The following is a 25,276-nucleotide window of genomic DNA, read 5'->3' on the forward strand; positions in this document are numbered from 1 at the left end:
CCATCTTTGTCTGCATGGCTCTTTTATCCCCATCCTTGTCTGCATGGCTCCTTATCCCCATTCCAAACCATCTGGTAGCGAAGCAAATATAGCTTACTAAGCAGATATCTAAGCAACACTCAGTATTAAGCATACAGACAGGCATATTTACCAGGAGCTCCAACCTGCAACAGTGGACCCCCCTTAACGTACGTTTCGGCAGTTCTTCCTCAGAAGGGGTGCATGTCTGTATGCCTGTCTGTATGCCGATACAGAGTGTTGCCTAGATATCCGCTTAGTAAGCCATATTTGTTTCACTGCCCCTGGTCTGTCTGCTACCATATGGTTTGGAATCATGCTATTACAGCCCTATTTCTAATGTTCAAGCCATCTGGTTTGCAACACACACCTGGGACAGTCTCCAGCATCTTGTATACATACTAAGCACTTATTGCATAGTAACCGTTACTGTCTTGGATGTTCATTTACATAGCATAGATAGTATGATTAGGACTGCAGCATATATTTCCATCATCAATATTAGGTTATTACTAGTTTACAGGCTCTTATATGTATAAACGGAGTGATTCTTAATATAACCTCTGCACAGTGCATTTTTCGTTTTCTGTATGTATGTGTTGCCATCTCCTTTTTTAATTATATCCTTTTTTAAAATAATTGTTAAATTATATTATTTATAAAGCACCATTGATTCCATGGTGCTGTACATGAGAAGGGGTTACATACAAAGTACAGATATCACTTACAGTAAACTAACAATCACAGACTGATATAGAGGGGAGAGAGGGCCCTGCCCTTTCGGGCTTACTTTTTAGACACTATTTTGCGGTTGGAGGATCCTTTTTTTTCTTTCGATGCCAGCAATTCCTGCGGCCGGGTGATCAGGTGTCCCCGCTCATTATGGTAATGAATACTCACCTCTCTCCACCCCTATGGGAGTGGAGAGAGGTGAATATTCGTTACCTTAATGAGAACCTGGCAGTTGCTGGAAGCCAGCGGCTGCAACTGTGCGCGCTATAAGAGAAATGAATAATCATTTATCTTTAGCAGCGGGCACAGTTACCGCCACAGCCTCCTGCGACTCGCTGCTCCGCTGTCTTCTGGGAAAATGACTCGTGTATAAGCCATGGGGGGGGGGGTGTTTTCAGCACAAAAAATGTGCTGAAAAGACTCGACTTATGCACGAGTATATACGGTAACTTTATTTCTGACCATAAAGTGATTCGTATCCTACTTTTGCGATCAGTTGTCAAGTGTGTTGCACAGACAGAAACAGCAGAATGTCAGGCATTATATGGCAGGACTAAACAGTGTAGATGTCAATCAAGTTATAGGAGAAACTAAATTTACTGGAAAGCTGCTGCTGGATCAGTATATGTGCATCCCTACCTGTGTATCACTCTTCCTCCACATTTCTCTCTCCAAAGAGTATAATAAGCTGTGGAGCCTGACACATCAATATGCTGGCAATCCGTCTTGCTTTGACTAAGACAAATGTGAGATGTTTTTTAGAGAGGATGTGAGAAAAGAGGCAGGGGGAAGAGAAAGAAGTGGCTGATAAGTGGAAAAAGAGCAGATTTCTCTAATATTACAGTATTCACCTGCACTATCAATTTATACATCTGATGAAACAAATATAATTTTAGAAAATATATGTGGGGTTGAGAGGGGGAAGCCGAGGTGAAAACCAATACTAATCAAGTTATAAAGCCTAAAAAACAAAATAAAAAGGCTTTAAGAAAATTGGGTGCACTGACATGCCAGCTTACATAGTGAGTGACCCGCGCTCATTTGTGAGGACAGGACGCAGTGATTATAATTATTACTGCACGGTGCCAGCAAGGACTTACAGCATTTGTAGCTCACGGATAGGATTACTCCAGATCCTTAAACAAGAAGTTGTAATCAAAGTCATAAATCCAAACACACAGCTTACAGCACACAAGTATATACTACATGCCTTGTTCCATCCCACAGAATTCGGATTAATAAAGAGAAACGTGTTTGTGCTAGTCAGGTTTGAGGGAAAAAAGAAAAAAGAAAAAAAAATACAGGTCTCAGGAATTTGCAAGTCCTGATGATTAACTAAATTAGAAATTCTGGAAAACAAGGCCTGAAGATAATGCTAAAAAGTTCCCCAAGTTACTGAAGTTCAATTATAAGAGTTGCATAGATGTTTAAAGTTTTTAACAAATATATGAAGTTTATGTAAAAGACAATATTTACAGTGTTGACCCTTATTTTTCAAAACCTCCTGCTCTTGGCTATGGCAGCTGGATCTCAGATTCTGAGCCAAATCCTAACTGAGGACAACCCATTCTTGTCTAATCAGTGCTTGGAATTTATCACAATTTCTGTTTTTTGTTTGCCTGCAGGTTCCTCATAGGTCATGTCCCGGCATTTGATTTGGGCTCCGGCGCTGAACCCACATCTTTCCAGGTACATGACGGCTGATGAGCTGATAGCAATCCACCAGCAGCTGTTAACATGTTAAATGCCGCTCTCAATCTCTGACAATGGCATTTAACTCACACTTACTGGAAGCGCATCATAAACCCCGCCCATCGGCGCCACTGGCAGACGATAGCTGGGGGTGCAGATGAGTTGGCATGACAGCCGGGGTGGTTTTTTTGTTTGTTTTTTTTGTTGCGCAAACTTTGGATTTTTGTGTCACCATTTAAATAAAAACGAACCTAGACATGTTTGGTATCTGCAGACTCAAAATGACCTGGAGAATCATAATGGCAGGTCAGTTTTGGCATTATGTGAACATAGTATATATATATAAAAAAAAAAAAAAAAAAAGAAGAAAAATAGTGAAATTGCACCACACTAGAAATTTTAAAACAGTTATGACTCTGGGAAGAAGTGGAGCAAAAAATGAAACCGGTAAATCCCAAGGTCTTGAAGGGGTAATGGGAAGGGGAGTTTCCTGACCATGGTCCCAAAATTTTAGGGTTTTGCTTAGCGAACCGCCTCAATATCATTTTTGCCTTGTGACAAGATTTCCATTATGTTGGGAAAAGTATTGTTCATTACCAAGTTGCTCCTGAATTGTTAGGAGAAGCTGTTCTTGGGGGAGGTTTAAATACAATTCTTTATTTATGGCAGTGTTCTTAGGAAAAATTGTCAGTGAGCCCACTCCATGGATGAAAAGCCTCCCTAGTTTCAGGATGCTTTACCATTGGCATGACAGAGAACTCAAAGTAGTGCTTAACTTTTCTTCTTGGGACAATCATCCTACCAGATGTCCCAAACAGTGTGAAGGAGGCTTCATCAGCGAAAATAATTATAGCTCTCTGCAGTCTAATCCTTGTACTTGCAGCAAAGTTATTTTCTCAGATGAAGCCCCTTCCTACTTTTTAGGACATCTGGAAAAATGGTTGTATACAGAAGAAAAGGTGAGCGCTACCATGAGTCCTGTGCCATGCCAACAATAAAGTATCCAGAGACCATTCATGTGGGCATTTGCTTTCCATCCAGGTGAGTGGACTCTTTCACAATTTCGCCTCAAAACACTGTCAAAGAATGGTCTTAAAATGTTTGGCAATGATTGTTCATGCAGTACGATCTGTGGACGGCATGGCATAGAAAATATAGTTGGATATGGTTTCAGTAGGACTTTCATTTTATTATTGAAATTGTTGATGTTTATATGTATAGGAGTCCATATGCAAACAATGACCTCAATGAACAGATCTAAAAATTGTGAAAAACTTTAATTTCCAGGCAAAAAATGATACTGCAAGAGAGTTACACTTGTGGTCGTGGTAAACGTTGAATTAAGCAAACGTGCAATTGAAGTGATGATGCAGCAATATCCAACACGTTCACTGTGTAGATTATGGTATAATAGCTCAAATTGAAGTTTTATGAAACTTTTACTCATTTTGCCTTTCTACCCAGCTAATTCTTCTGTTTTCTCTGCTCTCTAGAAACAGGCTGTCTCTAGTCGCTGCAGAAATCACTCCTCTTCAACTCCTGACCCAGATGCTCCCTCCTCCCCCTGCAAGGGAGTTTTGCAGTGACCCATGACTGATACAAATACAATTGACCTCCTGTTTCTACACAGAGCTTAGAAGGATTCAGCTAGTCGGGTTTTAATCATGTGATGTAATCAACCTAATAGAAAAGAGAAGAATTAGCTGGGTAGAAAGGCAAAATGAGCAATTGTAAGTACACAGTGCTGTATAATAAGAGGACTGCAATATATTAATAGGATAAAAATGTTGATGGGAGGAGTGCTTCTTTAGTCTTCTAGCACTAATGAGGATGCATCGACAGGTGCCAGCCAGGACACGTGCATGGCCAGCAGGTATCATACACCGGTCCTGTTCATTACAAAAGGTGAGGTGCATGATATCTGCCAAAACATTTGAAATGTGCCCATGTCCTGGCAGGCATCTGTCAATGCAATGACATCAGCATCGTAAACAAGTCATGCCAGAAAAAACCTGTAAAGCAAATTTATGCATTTTAACATACTTGTACTAACAGGTTAAGATCATATCTGTGTTCTGGCTTCCACTTTTATGACAAGGCTCCGCTGCATTCGTTATCTGGCAATTTCTACTGACTTACTATGAAGTTTGTCGAGTTCTGCCAAAGTGTCTTTCTCCGTGGAAGGAAAAATACCATGTTAGAAAAGCAAATTTTGCTATCAAATATGAGGAAATCTGATACAGATTTCCGACAAAGACGTAAAAAGGGGTTTCCACCACACTGGACATCCTCTTATAAATTGTTCAATTGAGCAGACCATAATTTAAAAAAAAAAATCCTACCTATACTTACCTCTCAGATGTGCACTGTGTCCCCCCAGAGTCAAAAACAATGTCACACGACTGCTGCAACCAGAGGCCGCTGGTAAACTGCAGCCTTCACTATTCCACCAGAAAGGAATACTGCTTCTGCTGTAATGAAACGCCAAAGGTCGCAGTCGATCACTGGCCACTGATTGGCTGCAGTAGTTGCGTGACAGTGTTTGTCATTTGACCGCCAGTGGAACAGCATAAACATTAAGGAACATCACTGGTCTAGGAGGCAAGCATAATTTTTGTTAAAAAAAAAAAAAAAAATTATCTTCGGCTGCACAATAAAGCTATTCAAAAAATGATTCTTAAAGTCCAAAGTTGCACTTGAGATATATGGGTGACAACACAGCTCCCTCTGCTGGTTTTCATGAGTATAACACAAAAAAAATGTAAACTTGCCATCATATATAACCACTTTGTGATTATAGGTTTTCAATTAAATTGTAATGTAATGTATAAAGTAATTTACTGATGATTGGTGTTAAAAGCGGAAATAGAGAACCTGACATACCCTACTTATTCTGCAGATCGTGAACAGAATATCCAGAGACCGGGACAATAGAGCCTGACAAATTCAAGACAAAGACAGCTGAAATCAATGACAAAATGGCACACGATCTCAATCTCCGATACAGTCATCAGTCTCATAATTGCCAGCTGTAAAAGGCCAAAACTCGCTGCAATGGGCTAATGTGATTACTATGGATGAGCATCCGAATGGAGACATAAAAGAAGGGCAGCATAAGAATACTGAAAACCTATCAATACACAGAGGTCAGCAGAATATAAATGGTGGCACGCTGCTCACATAATCAGAGATTTCCAGCAATTAGAGGGAAGTGGAGCCTCTGGGAATTTTCATGAGAGATGAATGGAGCAGATGCTACAAGTATTAGCAAAAAAATAAGAAATAAATAATAAGTCCGAGAACTCTATACTCAGGGGAGATTAGTATGCCTTGCAATAAGACTGACAGACAACTTTGGCAGCTCAAACAGTAAATCTGAAAGGAGTAGATTGGCACTTCTAATTTCTACATTGACCAAGTAAAATATGTGAGAAATACTGAAAGATGACTTTAAGGCTATGTGCAAACATTGCGAAATTGTCGCGGAAATTTCCGCTACAATTCCGCAACTCCCTGCTGCGGGAAATTCGCATGCGGAATTCCCGCTAAAAACAAGCTTTTTGCAAGTGTAATTAGCTTGCAGAATGCTAGCGTTTTCCAAGCGATTTGTAGCATCGCTTGGAGAACTGACTGACAGGTTGGTCACACTCGTCAAACTCGTGTTTGATGAGTGTGACCAACTTTTTACTATTGAGGCTGCCTCTGCGGCATCAGTAGTAAAACGATATGTTAAAAATAATTTTAAAAAAAATTAAAAATGGTGTTATTCTCACCTTCCGGTGTCCCACGCAGCGTTCCCGATCCTCACGATGCTCCCGTTATCTTCCGGTCCCAGCGATGCCTTGTGACAATGACCTTTGATGACATTTTTAACAGGGATATGGTACCCAAAGCCTTGAGGACAGTCTCCTCTCCTCCAGACCCTGGGTACCATCTGCACATTTTCGGCTTACTTTGTGCATGCAGAAAGTAAGCGGAACAATACACGCCTATGTATGCGGAATTCCGCACAAAAGAATGAGCATGCTGCGTATTTTTCCGCAATGCGATTTTGCCACGGAAAAATACGCAGGCATTAGCACAGCATGTAATGCCATTGAATTCAATAGGCTGCTTATTTTTTGAGCTTTTGCATCGAAAAAACGCATAAAATCCGCGGGAATTCCGAAAGTGTGCACACAGCCTAATTGTAATAAACTAAAATTTGTGTATATAAAACTACTACTCTCGTACCCACAGGCAAAAAGACATACCCAATAACCTATTACGCCACAAGCCAGGGTGGATAAAAATCAATGTTTTTGTTTTTTTTTTAAAAAAATCGGATTTTTTTTATTTAAATCGGATTTTTTTTTATTTAAATCGGATTTTTTTTTTATTTAAATCGGATTTTTTTCAATAAACTGCTTTTTGAGGAAAATATTTTACCATCCAAAGGTTCTTCCATCATGAGATAAAGCTGAGTTGTTTAACTCAGTAGAATAAAGGCTGTATATGTGTAACATTCACAATGCCATGCTCTTCCAGAGGTTTCTGTAGGATTAGTGGGCAGTTACTCTCCTATATTATCAAACGCTCGCTTTACTTACGCAGTTCTCAAAACTGAATTTGACTCCGCAGAGGTCCCAGCCTCTTCTTCACGGCAAAAATGTTACAACATGAACAGAGTTGAGAAAAAGACCTTAATCCTATTGTTCTACAAACCTATGAATACAGAATCAACCCCTTCAGTGCCAAGTCCAAGAAGTTAGACAATATGTTTCTGATTGTTTGGAGTGGAATAGATCTGCACAACACAAGAAGAATGTGAATCTAAAGGGCATGTCACACTAAGAGATATCGCTAGCAATATCGCTATAACTAGTGACGTTATAGCGATATTGCTAGCGATATCTCTGTGTCTGATACTTACCTACGACCGGCTCCCCTGCTGGTTATCGCTGATCGCGCGAGAACGTCCAGGACTGTTTCTCGTCGTCAGCTTCCAGTTGTGAGGATGAGCGACACGTGGAGCCGGGCGGGAGGACGCAGGATCGCCTGGTGTGACAGGTAAGTAGCGATCCCCGTCCCCAACGATGTCGCTGGTGAGATCTGCCTATGTGGCAGCTCACTAGCGACCACTTAGCGATGTACCAGCGATCCTGACTGCGTCATATCGCTGGTCGGGATCGCTGGTACATCGCTAAGTGTGACAGTACCTTTAGTGTGAGGAGGAGGAAGGGCAAGCAGACAAGAAAATGAAAGTGAAACTTTGAGCACAATACTGCAGCATAGCCACAGACAGACAAGTCTGGATCTGTTTGTGTGTACGATCTGAGGTTTATTACATTCTTTCCTTATAATGGCAGCAGGCCGTAAAAGAGACCCAGTTTGGGAATATTTTAATGAAGCTCCTTCGCCTATCGGTAAGGCAGGCATGCGTGCAAATTGCAAACGATGCAACAAAGAGATGCAAGGCCTGGTGGCGCGAATGAGGCAACATCATGAGAAGTGCGGTGATGAAGATGACCAAAGAAACACTTCTGAACAGGCAGGATTTTCAGGTTGGTAAACATTTTTATTGAATCCTATTTCTAAAGACTGAACTGTCATGTGTGAGAAAAATTATATTTCTTATTATTACTGCATGTTACTGTCATTTGGTACAGTTATGAAGAAAAACAAATATTCCTTTTGGGGCAGGGGCAGTGATGTGTTGTGAACAATAAGCAGAAATTGTATAAACAATAAAATAACAGCATTGACTTTTTTTGTTTAGGGGAATTCATGGATTCTGGAAACTATCCACCTCCAAGATCACCATCATCCTGTTCTACAGTTTCAGAGTTATCCATCCAGGATAGTGCTTCATTAGCAGCAGCAGCATCATCATCAGACACCCACAGCCACATATCACCATCACCCAAAAGGAAGAAAAAAACTTTACCTCCTGGAACCACCATAGATAGGTTTGTGATAAGAACTAGCAGATTAGAAAAAGAGTTGATTGATGAAAAAATTGCCCAGTTTATTTATGCAACGAACTCTTCTTTCTGTCTGACTGAGAACCCACATTTCATTAATATGGTTCAGTCACTGAGACCAGGATACAGTCCACCCAGCAGAACTGATGTTGCAGGGAAACTGCTGGATCAAGTGTATGACAGAGAAATGGAGCAATGTGCAACAGCTCTGGCGGGTAAAATTGTTAACCTAAGTATTGATGGGTGGAGTAATGTCCACAATGATCCTATTGTATGTGCTTGTATAACAACAGAAGAAGGTAAAGTCTTCCTTGCACAAACAACTGATACGTCAGGAAATGCACACACAGCAGAATACTTACAAGAAGTGGCAGTAAAAGCTATAACGACATGTGAACAAAAATTCAAATGTCTAGTACGCAGTTTGGTCACTGACAATGCTGCAAACGTATCCAAGATGAGAAGAGATTTAGAAGAGCAGGGATGGGAATACAAAGCTGCTAATAACATATGGTTGCAGTGCTCATTTGCTGCACCTCTTAGCCAAAGACTTAAGTGTTCCAGAAATAAAGGCTAATGTTGTTGAAATTGCTAAATACTTCCGTAATAATCATTTTGCTGCAGCAGCTCTGAAAAGGATGGGTGGAACCAAGCTAACGCTCCCACAAGATGTTAGATGGAACTCTGTGGTGGACTGTTTTGAGCAGTATATCAAAAATTGGCCTATTCTGATGACACTTTGTGAAGAAAATCGAGATAAAATAGATGGCACTGTCACGGCCAAAATCCTCAACATTGGGCTTAAGAGAAATGTTGAACATATGCTGAGCTTCCTGAAACCCATCTCTCAAGCTTTAAACAAAATACAGAAAAATAGCTGTTTTATTGCGGATGCTGTTGAAATTTGGAAGGAACTGAGTGAACACTTAAAAACAGAACTACACATGGACAGAATTAAATTACAAGCAGTAAACAAACGAATGGGACAAGCACTGACTCCAGCTCATTTTTTGGCAAATATTGTCAATATCCAATATCAGGGTCAAAACCTAAGTGCTGAGGAAGAGGAGTTAGCTATGACATGGGTATCCAGCAATCATCCATCTTTAGATACCAGGTTGAAGCCAGAGTCATAAACCAGGAGAATCGCAAAGGTACCGAATCGTTAGACAGAAGCAGAGTCAGAATCCAGGCCGAAGTCCGTGTCATAAACCAGGAGAGTCGCAGAGGTACAGAATCGTTAGGCAGAAGAGGGGTCAGAACCCAGGCCGAAGTCAGTGTCATAAACCATGAGAGTCGCAGAGGTACAGAATCGTTAGGCAGAAGAAGGGTCAGAAGTCCAGGCAAAAGTCAGAGTCAGTCAACAGTAATTCACACAGTAACACGCAGGGGAACCAAGAATATATCCGGCGGCCTGCAAGAGCAGTCCCAAGGTATTTGAGGGATCAGGTCATCCCTTACAGGCCCGTGGCCTGATGATGTCATCCGGACCGCCCCCAGGACCAGGCTGGATGGTAATGCACCAGCCCCTTCATGACTGACCGAGGAGCGAAGCCTGCGTCCAGCGGACGCCTGCGCAGGAGCCTCATGACTATCGCCGCCATCACTCGGGGTTGAAGCACAACGCCTCCCAGAGACCAAGGCCGAGACTGCAGGCCACGGGTCAGACGGTGATAGGGACAGTCCGGCGCCTCCTAGTGGTCGAGGCCGGAACAGCAGGCCCTGAGTCTGACGGTGATGTGATAGTCCGGCGCCTCCTACTGGCCGAGGCCGGGACAGCAGGCCCTGAGTCTGGCGGTGCCGTGACACTAAGTTTCTTAAAATATATATATTTTGTTTAGCCAAATTAGTTAACAAACATGGATGTTTGTTTAAGCAAATAACTTATGCTGTAATGTTGTTATTGTTTCAGTTGAATAAATCTATTTAAATTGTTATTAAGGTCAGGATTATTTTTCTCCTTCCTAAGTACAACAGAACAGTGGTGTCCAAATATGAATGATTAACCCATTAAACTGGGGAGAAAAAAGTAATATAAAAAGTGATTCTAAAAATCTTCATCTACTTGCATGTTAAAGTAGCAAGAACTAGTTTAGGTAGAAACTTTGATTTAAATCACTGATTTAAATCAAGCCTTACTGACTAGTGATTTAAATCGTGATTTAAATCGTGATTTAAATCAGTTAGATTTAAATCAAATCCACCCTGCCACATGCTACAAAAATAGATTAAACCGACAGCAGTCGAGATCACATACAGTTTACACATATTCATATTACACAGGAGATCATGTGAAGTGGAATGATGTCATCCAAACGTCATCACACCAGACATCAATCCTGTGTATGTCTTTTTGCCTGTAGGTACGAGAGTAGTAGTTTTATATATACAACTTTTAGTTTATTACAATTAATGTCATATTTTAGTATTTCTCACATATTTTACTTGGTCGATGTAGAAATTAGAAGGGTCAATCTACCCCTTTCAGATTTACTGTTTGAGCTGTTGTCCGTCAGTCTTATTGCAAGGCATACTAATCTCCCCTGAGTATAGAGTGCTCGGACTTATTATTTATTTCTTACGCTTTTGAACTGGACCACTGTCAGTTTCATCTATTTTTATAGTTTGTGGCTAGTGATGAGCGAACGTGCTCGGATAATGAGTGTTACGATCCATTTTTGGATCCGTGGCAGATCTGGATTCTCACATTAAGACTTTTTTCCTTTCAGGCCATTGGGGGTTAATGTCATTTTTTTTCCCCTGGTGGTCGCTGGTGTAATTACATTTCTGCTGGGTTTGTTGATGTCTGTGGTGACCACTTCCACCTTCCTTCAAAAGGTCACCTGATGCATCAGCTGACCAGTGATGTTAGAGTTCATTCTGCAGCGACCGAACTGGGAGAAGGAGCCTGCTGGGAGCAGTGGTTCATCAGCTAAGACCGGTGTATCTGGTGTTTCATTCCTGCTGTGCTCTGATTTGCAGCAGAGAGCTAAGTGTTGTTTTCCTTTACCTCGTATGTCATACTTTCCCATTGTGTTGTCTTAGTGAAGCGGTGGGACCAGCATCCTCACTTGCCAATTCCCTACTTAGGGATACGTGCAGGGCAAGTGAGGGCTTTGGCATCCTGCTCGGCGACAGATTGAAAAAACCTGTATAGGGAGGGACATCAGGAAGATCAGGGCACATCCTTAGTGAGTGCAGGAGGTGTCCATTTCCCAGTTCCCTATCGCAGTGCCCACCGTTGTAATTTTATCCCAGGTGTTCCCTTGTTTGTTGTGCTGTTGGTGACCGACCGACTGTTGGGTCGTTTCATACCGGGTCAGTCACTTTCGTAACGTGTTACCCCAAGTATCTTGGGTCTGATTGGATAATATATTCAAGTCCCCGCAGCTGCATGTTTTGCGCTGGTATTGCGTTAATATATTTTGTACATTGGAACAGAGACTGGATACTGACCTGTGGTATCTAACTGAATAGGAGCTGACCCACAGTACCAGGGAGTGGCCACTAAACAGTGTATGGAACCAAAATATCCAGCTCCACAAACTTGTTTGCAAGCCTGCTGATCAGTGGATGAATCAGGTAATGGTCCACCCCCAGTCTGATATTGATGATCTATCCTAAGGATGGGTCATTAATATCATAGTAGTAGAAAATCCCTTTAAGCAATAGTATCGTAGAAAGCTTTTTTTTTTTTTTTTTTTAATAAGACAACTAAAACTTTTGCCAACTTTATCAAAACAAATACACCGAATACCATGACATATTACACAGTTGGCTGCCATACCTTACCAAAATTCTGTACCAAAAAAGGTTGCATGCTTTAACATTGTTTTAACCAAACAACCCCTTTACACCCATCCATTGGATAGGTGATAACTTGCTGCTCATTAAGTGTCCTACTGCTGGAACCTGCACCGATGGGCGAACTTTCATCCCCGTTACAATATAGCACGCAGGTCAGACGCCCGCCTTCAGCTTCATTCCTTCCCTATGGAATACAGAATGCACAGTGAGCAGCTCGCACTTGTGCACCGACACTCAATTCTAACAAGAGTTTGACGTAGCCCATTCTGCCAATCACTGCAAATTCCTCAGCGTTCAACAAGTTATCGTCTATCCAGTGGATGGGTGATAACATATTTACCAGACAACCCCTTTAACACATGAATACATTTTATCACTTTCGGTTTAAGGCTGCCATTTTTTCTAGACATTTTTGGCTCAAATTTCTCAGTAATTCCATACTTACCATATGGGACATTCTAAATTCTTCTGCATGACAGCTAGCACATTGTGAACGTCTTCCACCTCCATGATTGCGCAGGTCATTTTCTACTCTGCCCTGAATCAAAACACGGGAGTCAAAAGCCAATTTCAGAAGGTCAAATGGACAGAAAGGAACAAAGATAAAAAAAAAAAAAAATCATAGATTTTAATTTATAAAAAGTATTCTTGCTGCAAACTGGTGGAAAGATCTTACTAACAGTAACAGACAGACATGGACCACCAACTGTGCTGGGAACTGTGACCCAGCCACGATTACGTGTATAGGGCAATGTTGCTCAAGAAAAACCCCTACAACAAAGATTACCAATGAGATCGGTGAGGTCCAACATCTGGCAACGCCACAGATCAGCCATTTACAGTGGCGGCAAGGTGTACAACAGTGTACAGAGTCAAAACAGCATAACGTTATACACCGTTCTCGGGTACTGCAGCTCCGCTCCTACGGTAAGGAATAGCAGCAGATCTATTCTAGCTCCACACACCGTTTACATCCTGCTGATCGGCATGGGTGATGGGCGTCAGAGCTATAATAATAATAATATTTATTTTTATATAGCGCTAACATATTCCGCAGCACTTTACAGATTGCAAGCATTATCATCACTGTCCCCGATGGGGCTCACAATCTAAATTCCCTATTAGTATGTCTTTAGAATGTGGGAGGAAACCGGAGTACCCGGAGGAAACCCACGCAAACATGGGGAGAACATAAACTCCTCGCAGATGTAGTCCTGGGTGGGATTGGAACCTAGGACCCACAGTGCCGCCCCCCTGACGATAGGCCATCAATATGTCAGCTTTATGCAGTATTCACACTGCAGCAGTCGGAGTCGGTCAGTATTATCTGCAAGTCAAAACCAGGAGTAGAATAAACACAAAATAAAAGTATAATAGAAATTAATGCATCGCTTTCAAGTTTAGGCCTCACTTCCTTGTCTTGCATTATAATGCCATAAAAGGCTGATACTGGCTTAACCCCTTACCTACAATGGACGTAATATTCCGTCCATGTGACCCTGGACCTAATTACCATGGACGGAATATTACGTCCCAGCGATCAGCGGCGCCCACGTGGTGAGCGCCGCTGATCGCGGCCTGGTGTCAGCTGATTATCACAGCTGACACCCGGCACAATGTGTCAGGGGCGGTCACGGACCGCCCCCGACACGTTAACCCCTTGTACACCGCGATCAAACGCGATCGCGGTGTACCGGGGGTTAAAGGGAAGCAACGGCAGGGAGGGGGCTCCCTCCGTGCTTCCCTGAGCCCCCCACGGCAACGCAATGTGCAGCGCTGCTGCGGGGGTCTCTTTTCCTACAGGCCCCCGGGGGCCTGTAGGGAGTTGACTTCCTCACTGCCTGCAAAGCGCAGGCATGAGGAAGTCTGCAGAACTGCCTGTGACAGATTGCTGATCTGTCACAGTGATCTGTGATGTGACAGATCAGCAATCTGTCACAGGACAGTGATGTCCCACCTGGGACAAGGTAATAAAGTAAAAAAAAAAAAAAGTGTTAAAAATAATTTAAAAAAAAAAAAATTAAAAAAAATAATCGCTAAATAAATTAGTAAAAAAAAAAAAAAAAAAAAAAAATATTCCCCAATAAATCCATTTTCCAGGACGTCCACCTGACAGCACCATGGAGGACGTCCTCCTCCTCCTTACAGGGACAGGAAAAGTACGCGAGAGGTTAAAAGGTCATGTCCCACCCCCTTTCCCTCAGTGTTTTTCCTGTCCCTGCATGGAGGGACACACGAGAGACTTACCGGAGGGGCTCAGGGGATCGTGCGGCCAGTCCAAGCCTTCCCCTGTCAAGAGGTTCCGGGGCCGAAACTCTCCGAGGGGGAGTCCCTCTGCCCCTAAGGCCAGGAGCAGGACAACGCTCCTGGAGGGAGCCGTTCCTCCCTAGGGGAGGCTCTCGGCTCCAGCACGGACCGCCATACAGGCGATGGTCGGTTCCCCGTAGGCGGCTGGCCGAACGGGCACCGACGAAAGAATGGAGGGTCGGGCCCCGGGAGGCAGGAGAGAGGCCTCCAGCAGGCCGCCATATCGAGCGACGGCGGGGCCCCGTGGCAGGAGCAGCAGACCGCCGCAGCAGGCGAAGATCGGCTCCCCGCGGCGACAGGCCAGGGGGGCACCGACAGGAGATCGGCGCGGTCGGCGCCGGGAGAAGAGCGACGGCTCCAACAAGGCGGGGGCCGCGCGCAGGGCCCGGCAGGAAGTGGAGGGGCGGCCTATCGCGAGAGGTTGCGCGTCACATCCGGTGACGTCACACGCCGGCCTTGAATCTCAGCGCGCGCTGCCGAAGTTCCACAGAGCGTGCTACGGAGGTCCACAGAGCGCGCTACAGCACAGCGCGCGCTTCAGAGGCCCACAACGCTCTACAGCACCGCGCCAGGATGGAAGGAAATGCTCCAGCAGGTGGAGGGGTAAGTGCGCATAGCGCAGACCACCCTCCCCCATCCATCCCCACAACCCAGATCTAAGTAGAGCCCCTTCTGTATTATTAGGAGAAGGGAACCCCGGCAGAATCCCCCTCGGGGGTGAAGGACCCGGCCAAAGCCACCTCCAAATCAGTCCGATGCCCCGTATGCAGGGTAAAGCTGCCAGACACCTATAACAAGACCCTGTGCGGACCCTGTACCTCAAGGGTCATAGGCGAGTTACAGCCATCCCTCCTTGCCGAAATGAGATCGCTGATAAGGGAGGAAGTCCGGGCCTCTGACAACGAGCGCAGCTGGCTGTAGTCCCCCAGCCCAGGGCCGAGTCGCAAACGTCCAAGGTGGGAGGCAGACCCAGAGTCGGAAGCAAGCCCTAGTGAGGAGCCTGACTTCCGGGACTCAGATCAGGAGGAAGAAGGCGAGATCCTGGGGGATAAACAAGATCCGAGCAGAAAGTACCTGTTCAGACTGGAGGACACGTACGAGTTGGTCCAGGCAGTCAGGAACACCATGCAAATAGAAGAAGTCCCTAAACCGCAGTCCAGACAGGACTTAATGTTTGGAGGACTAGTGGCCAGGAAACAGGTAGTGTTCCCCGTAAGTGAACACATCAAAGCGATGGTCCAGGAGGAGTGGAAGGAGGCAGAGCGTCGGTTGATACTCTCCCGAGACTTTAAAAATAGACTGCCTTTTGATCCCGAGGAAACCCGGGCATGGGAAGAAGTCCCTAAAATAGATGTCCCGGTCGCCAAGGTTACCAAAAAAAACGGCCATCCCATTTGAAGACTCATCAGTTCTCCGAGACCCGATGGATAGGAAAGTGGACGTCTTGTTAAAGAGAGCATGGGAGACGTCAGCGGCTCTTATTAGAGCCAACATAGCAGCCACCTCGGTGGCCAGGTCTATGTTTTTGTGGATGGGGCAGTTGGAGGAAGGCCTAACCAACAGGACCCCTAGATAAGAGATCCTAGCTTCTCTTCCTCTCATGAAATCGGCCACGGCGTTCCTATCGGATACGTCGGCCGAATCAGTAAGGTTTGCAGCCAGAAACAGCTCCCTCTCTAATGCGGCCCGAAGAGCAGTCTGGCTAAAATCCTGGGTCGGGGGACAATGCTTCTAAAACTAAGCTATGCTCCATCCCTTTCTCGGGCCTGAGAGTATTCGGGCCAGCCTTAGATAACATTCTAGAGCTGATGTCCGATAAAAATAAAGGTTTCCCAGAGGAAAAAACCCAGGCGGCCCCAGCCCTTTCGGAGAGGCTCCTTTTCTAGGAGACAGACCGAATTCAGGGGTCGGGCAAGGTCCAATAGAAGCTCCTATAGGAGCTCCTTCAGCCAAGGTGGGAGGAACAAGGGTCACCCATTCACGTCAACATCAAGATCGAGGAGGCAATGACGCCATAGGTATTGGGGGAAGACTTCGCCACTTCGCAACAAACTGGTCCCGAGTCACCCACAATCAATGGGTCCACAGAACCATCGCGGAAGGCTACAGCATAGAGCTTTATTCTCCTCCCCCCCGAGAGATATATTACCCCCACCGTTGTCCTGGAGGACTCCGCAATGTGGACGGATCTACAGGACATGGTAGACTCAAAGGTCATAGTACCAGTTCCCCCGACAGAAAGAGGAAGAGGGCACTACTCTTCCCTGTTTTCAATCACAAAGCCATCGGGCGAGGCTCGTACCATCATAAACCTGAAACCGCTAAATGCCTGGGTCAGGTACAAAAGATTCCGGATGGAATCGATCCGATCCGCAATCCTCCTAATAGACAGGGACGCCGACATGTGTACCCTAGACCTAAAAAAGGCTTACTACCAGGTCCCTATCCATCCCTCATCCCAGAGGTTACTAAGGTTCGCGGTCAGTTTACCGGCCCGGACCTGCCACTTCCAGTTCCAGTGTCTTCCATTTGGGTTGGCCTTAGCTCCCAGAATCTTTACAAAGCTGGTGATAGAAGTGGTGGCCTACCTGAGAGATCAGGGTATCGTGATCATCCCATATCTGGACGACTTCCTACTGGTGGCAAGATCCAAAGAAAAGCTCATTCGCGACAGACCGAGCAATTACGGTAATGGAGTTCCTTGGCTGGGTGATCAATTGGGAGAAGTCGGACCTCAGACCAGAGACCAGAAAAGTATTTCTTGGAGTCCTTCTCGACTCAGCCGACAGAATATCCTGGCTACCCGAGCAGAAGCAGAGGACCATTCAGGCCAGAGCCAGAGACCTGTTGAGGCGTCAATGCTCCATAAGAGAGGCAATGGAGGTCTTGGGCCTCATGACGGCCTGCATTCAGTGTGTCCGATGGGCCCAATTCCACTCGAGATCATTACAGAAGGAGATCCTCGCGAGGTGGGACAGAAGTCAGGCATCGCTAGACAGACCCCTAAGGCTGCCAGAACGAGTAAGGGAGTCCCTTCGGTGGTGGACACAGTCCAGAAACCTTCAGATGGGCGTACTTTGGACAACCTCTCCATATGTGGTAGTCACCACAGACACCAGCGTGTGGGGCTGGGGAGCCCACATAGAAGGGAAGATCTTCCAGGGGAGATGGCCAGTAGACATCAGGTCCAGATCCTCCAACTTCAGAGAGCTCTTCGCGGTCTGGGAAGCGTTGCGGAGAAACCAGTCGGTACTAAAGAATCGTCACGTCCGCATACTATCCGACAATATGACGACAGTGGCATTCCTGAAGCACCAGGGAGGACCCAGACATCAACCACTACAGGCCCTAGCGGGAAGGATATTCGCGTGGGCGGAGCAAACAGTCCGATCTGTGACCGCAGTACACCTAGAAGGCTCTCAGAACGAAGTTGCAGACTACTTGAGCAGACAACGGATCCACCCGACAGAGTGGGAACTGAACGAAGAGATCTTCGACCATCTCTGTCAGCGTTGGGGGACCCCCAGTATAGATCTTTTCGCAAGCCGAAAGAACTCGAAGATCCCCAGGTTCTATTTCCTGAATCCGACAGACCACCCGGAAGGCGTAGATGCCCTGAGCCAGACTTGGGGAGAATCCCTCGCTTATGCATTCCCACCACTAGCTCTCATACCGGCAGTGCTCAGGAAGATACGCGAAGACCACGCAAGAGTGATGCTGATCGTTCCATACTGGCCAAAGAGAAGCTGGTTTCCCCTTCTAGGAGCCATGGCAGTAGGAAACCCAGTCGAGCTACCCCTGCGGAAGGACATCATCCACCAGGGCCCGATCTACCACCCAAACCCAGCAAGACTCCACCTATCGGCCTGAATCCTGAGAGGGACATCCTAAAGGCAAAGGGATTGTCGGATCAGGTCATATCCACCCTACAGGCCAGTAGAAAGCCGGTGACATCCGCAATCTACCAAAAGATATGGAAAAGATTCTGTCTGGAAGGTGGCAGGTCCGATCTCGGGGGGGGGGGCACCCCCGACCTCCCTAGTATACTAAATTTCCTGCAGGCAGGTTTTAATAAAGGCCTTAAACCCAGCACTCTGAAAGTCCGGATTTCAGCCTTGAGTGCCTTCTTCGACTACCAGCTAGCTTCACATCCCTGGGTAATCAGATTTATAAGAGCCACGCAGCGCCTGTGCCCCACGATTAGGCAGCTCACCCCGCCTTGGGACCTGGGCCTGGTACTCAGGTTCCTCTGTACAGAACCCTACGCCCTCAGCGAGAAAATAACCATCCCTGCTCTCACTCGTAAAACGGCCTTCCTAGTAGCCATTACCACGGCCAAAAGAATAGGGGAGATCCAGGCCCTGTCCACTAAGGACCCATATCTTCAGATAAGAGATGACCGTATAATCCTAAGGTTAGATCCGGCATTTACCCCAAAGGTAGCCTCCGCAAAGAATCTAAACCAAGAGGTAGTGTTACCATCGTTCTGTGACAATCCCCGTAATAAAAAGGAACAGCGTCTTCACTCGCTGGACGTGAGGCGTGCAGTTCTAGACTATCTAGAGGCCACCAATAGCTGGCGCATCGACCCAAACCTGTTCATCCTTTTTGGGGGAAAAAATAAAGGGAAAAAGGCCTCTAAGGCGTCCATCGGCGCTGGATTACCTCAGTAATCTCTGACGCCTACCAAGCCGAAGGCGCCAGCCCGCCAGATCCCATAAAGGCCCACTCTACGAGGGCGGTATCGGCCTCATGGGCGGAACGGGCGGGGGCCTCGGTTGATCAAATCTGTAGAGCAGCAACCTGGGCCAACCTTAATACATTCTGCAAGCACTACAAGCTTGATGTGTTATCTGGTCAACAGACCGCATTTGGGAGGAAAGTTCTCCAGGCGGTAATCCCACCCTGAGGAGGTGCTTTGGTACTCTCCATGGTGCTGTCAGGTGGACGTCCTGGAAAATAGGTATTAGACCTACCCGTAATGATGTTTCCAGGAGTCCATCCTGACAGCACGGGTAGTTCCCTCCCTGTTATGTTATACTATGTTATATTACGATATGTCATATGCTGTAAATATGATTGTTTCATTAAACTGTTACTAGCATCATCCACCTTGTGGTACTTGTTAAATCACTGAGGGAAAGGGGGTGGGACATGACCTTTTAACCTCTCGTGTGCTTTTCCTGTCCCTGTAAGGAGGAGGAGGACGTCCTCCATGGTGCTGTCAGGATGGACTCCTGGAAACATCATTACCGGTAGGTCTAACACCTATTTTTTCAAAAAAAAAAAAAAACAAACAATAAAAGCACACATATTTGGTATCGCCGCGTCCGTAGCGACCCGCCCTATAAAACTGTCCCATTAGTTAACCCCTTTAGCGAAACCCTTAAAAAATAAAAATAAAAAACGAAGCAAAAAATAATGATTTATTATCATACCACAGAACAAAAAGTGCAATAATGCGCGATCAAAAAGACGCATATCCCGACTTCCCAGCCCTCCACCTTCAAAACCAACTTCTCCACCATTACAGAAGATCGACTCTCCACTCTACTCTCAAGATCACATCTCACCACCTGTGCACTCGACCCGATCCCATCCCACTTCATCCCAAACCTCACCACAGTCTTCATCCCAACCCTAACCCATCTCTTCAACCTATCACTAACAACTGGTGTTTTCCCCTCAAGCTTTAAACATGCCTCCATCACACCTATCCTCAAAAAGCCCTCTCTTGACCCATCCTCTGTATCTAGCTATCGCCCTATATCACTTCTCCCATACGCCTCCAAGCTACTGGAACAACACGTCTACCTTGAACTGTCCTCCCATCTCTCTTCTTGCTCCCTCTTCGACCGCTTACAATCTGGCTTCCGGTCACACCACTCCACTGAAACAGCCCTTACTAAGGTCACCAATGACCTCTTAACTGCCAAGAGCAAGCGACACTACTCTGTCCTCCTCCTCCTGGACCTGTCGGCTGCCTTTGACACAGTGGACCATTCCCTATTATTACAGACCCTCTCATCCCTCGGCATCACAGACTTGGCCCTCTCCTGGATCTCATCATACCTAACAGACCGGACATTCAGCGTCTCCCACTCACACACCACCTCCTCACCTCGCCCCCTATCTGTCGGAGTCCCACAAGGTTCAGTCCTTGGGCCCCTGCTGTTCTCTATTTACACCTTTGGCCTGGGACAGCTCATAGAATCTCATGGCTTTCAGTATCATCTTTATGCTGATGACACACAGATCTACATCTCTGGACCAGATATCACCTCCCTACTAATCAGAATCCCTCAATGTCTGTCCACTATTTCATCCTTCTTCTCCACTAGATATCTGAAACTCAACATGGACAAAACAGAATTCATCATCTTTCCCCCATCTCACGCGACCCCCCCCTACGAACCTATCAATTACAGTAAATGACTGCCCACTCTCCCCAGTCCCACAAGCTCGCTGCCTCGGAGTAATCCTTGACGCTGATCTCTCCTTCAAACCACATATCCAAACCCTTTCCACTTCATGCCGACTTCAACTCAAAAATATTTCACGCATCCGTTCATTCCTCACCCAAGAATCTGCAAAAACCCTAGTCCATGCCCTCATCATCTCTCGCCTTGACTACTGCAACCTCATGCTCTGTGGCCTCCCCTCAAACACTCTCGCACCCCTCCAATCTATTCTAAACTCTGCTGCCCGACTAATCCACCTGTCCCCCCGCTATTCCCCAGCTTCTCCCCTCTGTCAATCCCTTCACTGGCTCCCAATTGCCCAGAGACTCCATTACAAAACCCTAACCATGACATACAAAGCCATCCACAACTTGTCTCCTCCATACATCTGTGACCTCGTCTCCCGGTACTTTCCTGCACGCAACCTCCGATCCTCACAAGATCTCCTTCTCTACTCCCCTCTTATCTCCTCTTCCCACAATCGCATACAAGATTTCTCTCGCGCATCACCCCTACTCTGGAACTCTCTACCACATCATATCAGACTCTCACCTACCATCGAAACCTTCAAAAAGAGCCTGAAGACCCACCTCTTCCGACAAGCCTATAACCTGCAGTAACCACCGATCGACCAAACCGCTGCACGACCAGCTCTACCCTCGCCTACTGTATTACCACCCATCCCTTGAAGATTGTGAGCCCTCGCGGGCAGGGTCCTCTCTCCTCCTGTACCAGTTATGACTTGTATTGTTTAAGATTATTGTACTTGTTTTTATGTATACCCCTCCTCACATGTAAAGCGCCATGGAATAAATGGCGCTATAACAATAAATAATAATAATAATAATAATATAAATATCCATGGTACCGCTGAAAACATCATCTTGTCCCGCAAAAAACGAGCCGCCATACAGCATCATCCGCAAAAAAATAAAAAAAGTTATAGCTCGCAGAATAAAGCAATACAAAAATAATTATTTTTTATATAAAATTGTTTTCATTGCAAAAAACCAACAAAACATAAAAAAACGACCTAAATGAGGTATCCCTGTAACCGTACTGACCCAAAGAATAAAACCGCTTTATCAATTTTATCACACGCGGAACGGCGTAAACGCACCACCCAAAAGAAATTCATGAAACGCTGGTTTTTGTTCATTCTGCGTCCCAAAAATCGGAATAAAAAGCGATCAAAAAATGTCACGTGCCCGAAAATGGTACCAATGAAAACGTCAACTCGTCCCGCAAAAAATAAGACCTCACATGACTCGGTGGGTCAAAATACAGAAAAATTATAGCTCTCAATATGTGGTGATGCAAAAACTATTTTTACAATAAAAAGCGTCTTTTAGCGTGTGACAGCCGCCAAACATAAAAACCGCCATAAATAGTAAATCAAACCCCCCGTTATCACCCCCTTAGTTAGGGAAAAATAATAAAACTAAAAGAAAATGTATTTATTTCCATTTTCCCATTAGGGTTAGGGCTAGGGCTCAGATTAGGGTTAGGAGTGTGTTGGGGTTAGGGTTGGAGTTATAATTGGGGGGTTTCCACTGTTTGGGCACATCAGGTGCTCTCCAAAGGCAACATGGCGTCTGATCTCAATTCCAGCCAATTCTGCGTTGAAAAAGTCAAATGGTGTTCCTTCCCTTCCAAGCTCTGCCATGCGCCCAAACAGTGTTTTACCCCCACATATGGGGTATCAGCCTACTCAGGACAAATTACAAAACAACTTTTGGGGTCCAATTTCTCCTGTTACCCTTAGGAAAATAAAAAATTGGGGGCAAAAATATCATTTTTGCGGAAAAAATGATTTTATTATTATCATGCCCAGGCGTTATAAACTTCTGTGAAGCACTTGGGGGTTCAAAGTGCTCACCACACATCTAGATAAGTTCCGTGGGGGGGGTCTAGTTTCCAAAATGGGGTCACTTGTGGGGAGTTTCAATAGTTTAGGTACATCAGGGGCTCTCCAAACGCACAAGACACCCGCAGACCAATCCATCAAAGTCTGCATTCCAAAACGTCACTACTTCCCTTCAGAGCCCCGACGTGTGCCCATACAGTAGTTTTCTCCCACATATGAGGTATCAGCGTACTCAGGACAAATTGGACAACAACTTTTGGGGTCCAATTTCTCCTGTTACCTTTGGGAAAATAAAAAAAATGGGGACTAAAAGATGATGTTTGTGGAAAAAATACGATTATTTTATTTTCACGCCCGGGCGGTATAAACTTCTGTGAAGCACTGGGGGGTTCAAAGTGCTCACCACACATCTAGATAAGTTCCTTGGGGGGGTCTAGTTTCAAAAATGGTGTCATTTGTGGCGGGTTTCTACTGTTTTGGTACATCAGGGGCTTTCCAAACGCGACATGGTGTCCGATCTCAATTCCAGCCAAAAACGTCAAATGGTGCTGCTTCCCTTCCGAGCTCTGCCATGCACCCAAATAGTGGTTTACCCCAACATGTGGGGTATCAGCGCACTCAGGATAAATTGCACAATATCTTTTAGGGTCCTGTTATCCTTGGAAAAATAAAAATTGGGGGTGAAAAGATCATTTTTGTGGAAAAAATATGATTTTTAATTGTACCGCTGTACGTTATAAACTTCTGTGAAGCCCTTGTGGGTTCAAAGTTCTCACCACATATCTAGATAAGTTCCTTGGGGGGTCTAGTTTCCAAAATGGGGTCACTTGGGGGGGTTTCCACTGTTTAGGTACATCAGGGGCTCTCCAAACGCGACATGGCGTCCGATCTGAATTCCAGCCAATTTTGCATTGAAAAAGTCAAACGGCGCTCCTTCCCTACTGAGTTCTGCCATGCGCCGAAACAGTGGTTCCCCCCCACATATCAGGTATCAGCGTACTCAGGACAAATTGCACAATAACTTTTCCACTCCAATTTCTCCTGTTACCCTTGGTAAAAGAAAGAAAATTGAACCTGAAGTATTTTTTTTGTGAAAAAGTTAAATGCTCATTTTTTTTTTTTTAAATATTCAAACAATTCCTGTGCTGCACCTAAAGGGTTAATAAACTTCTTGAATGTGGTTTTAAGCATCTTAAGGGGTGCAGTTTTTAGAATGGTGTCTCTTTGGGTATTTTCTATCATATAGACCCCTCAAAGTGGCTTCAAATGTGATGTGGTCCCTAAAAATAAAATGGTGTTGCAAAAATGAGAAATCGCTGGTCAATTTTTAACCCTTATAACTTCCTAACAAAAAAAAATTTTGGTTCCAAAATTGTGCTGATGTAAAGTAAACATGTGGGAAATGTTACTTATTAAGTTTTTTGTGTGCCGTATCGCTGTGATTTAAGGGCATAAAAATTCAAAGTTGGAAGATTGCGAAATTTTCAAAATTTTCGCCAAATTTCCGTTTTTTTCACAAATAAACGCAAGTTATTTTAATGAAATTTTACCACTAACATGAAGTACAATATGTCACAAGAAAACAATGTCAGAATCACCGGGATCCATGGAAGCGTTTCAGAGTTATGACCTCAAAGGGACAGTGGTCAGAATTGTAAAAATTGGCCCGGGAGTTAACGTGCAAACCACCCTTGGTAGTGAAGGGGTTAATCCTATAATTAACAGATTGCAGCACGGTTCATACAGAATAAATCATACAAGGTTTTCTCATCTGAGAGTAGCATGGACAGATGTATGGACAGAGATCCCGATTCCAGCAATGTTTCAGTTACAGGGCTGCTTGCTTCAGTTTTGATAAAAATACTTATCTGCTAACAGTTGTCTGAATGCTGAGCTCTGTATAACCCCGCCCACAGCAGAAATCTGACAATCAGGGGAGGGGGTGGGGTTACACAGAGCAGGACGACTATATGGCTCCAGACTAGCACTGTAGAGATAATCTCCTGCTGATAAAATACTGATGCTATTGGATCACTTACTGGGTTGTGTTGTTTCATCATTGGAATCAGGGTGTCCTCCCCTACATCATGCTGTTATCAGATTACAAAGCAAAAAACTGTTAACAGATTCCCTTAACCCCTTCCCGACATGCACCGTATATATGTGTGTGGAGCCCCTTGGAGCTGCGTTCCCGCGTACCGCCGTATATGGCGCTATGATCGCACTGGCTCACAGACTGTCGATGCGATCAGATGAGGGCATCAGCTCTAAATGAGAGCTGACACCCTGCAGCAATGCCCACGATCGGTGCTAGCACTAATTGCGGGTGTTAAATCCCTGTGATGCCGAGGTCACTGTCAATAGTGACAGCAACATCGCAGGGCTTCGCAGAGGGAGGGAGCTCCCTCTCTGATTCCATCTGCAAAAAG

The 25,276-nt window shown here is 45.1% G+C and overlaps 1 long non-coding RNA gene across 1 annotated transcript in view; it reads right to left on the minus strand.

Annotated features, from left to right (window-relative positions):
• Positions 1-25,276, minus strand: part of LOC141086669 (uncharacterized) — a 44,888-nt gene that overhangs the window by 14,496 nt on the left and 5,116 nt on the right. The window contains exon 2 of the long non-coding RNA XR_012231630.1: positions 12,658-12,750. This is a non-coding gene — a long non-coding RNA (uncharacterized lncRNA). The remainder of the gene's footprint in view (positions 1-12,657; positions 12,751-25,276) is intronic.

The sequence above is a fragment of the Dendrobates tinctorius genome, unplaced genomic scaffold (assembly GCF_039654945.1).
Source record: "Dendrobates tinctorius isolate UK_male_01 unplaced genomic scaffold, ASM3965494v1 ptg000032l, whole genome shotgun sequence".
Classification (NCBI taxonomy): Eukaryota; Metazoa; Chordata; class Amphibia; order Anura; family Dendrobatidae; genus Dendrobates; species Dendrobates tinctorius.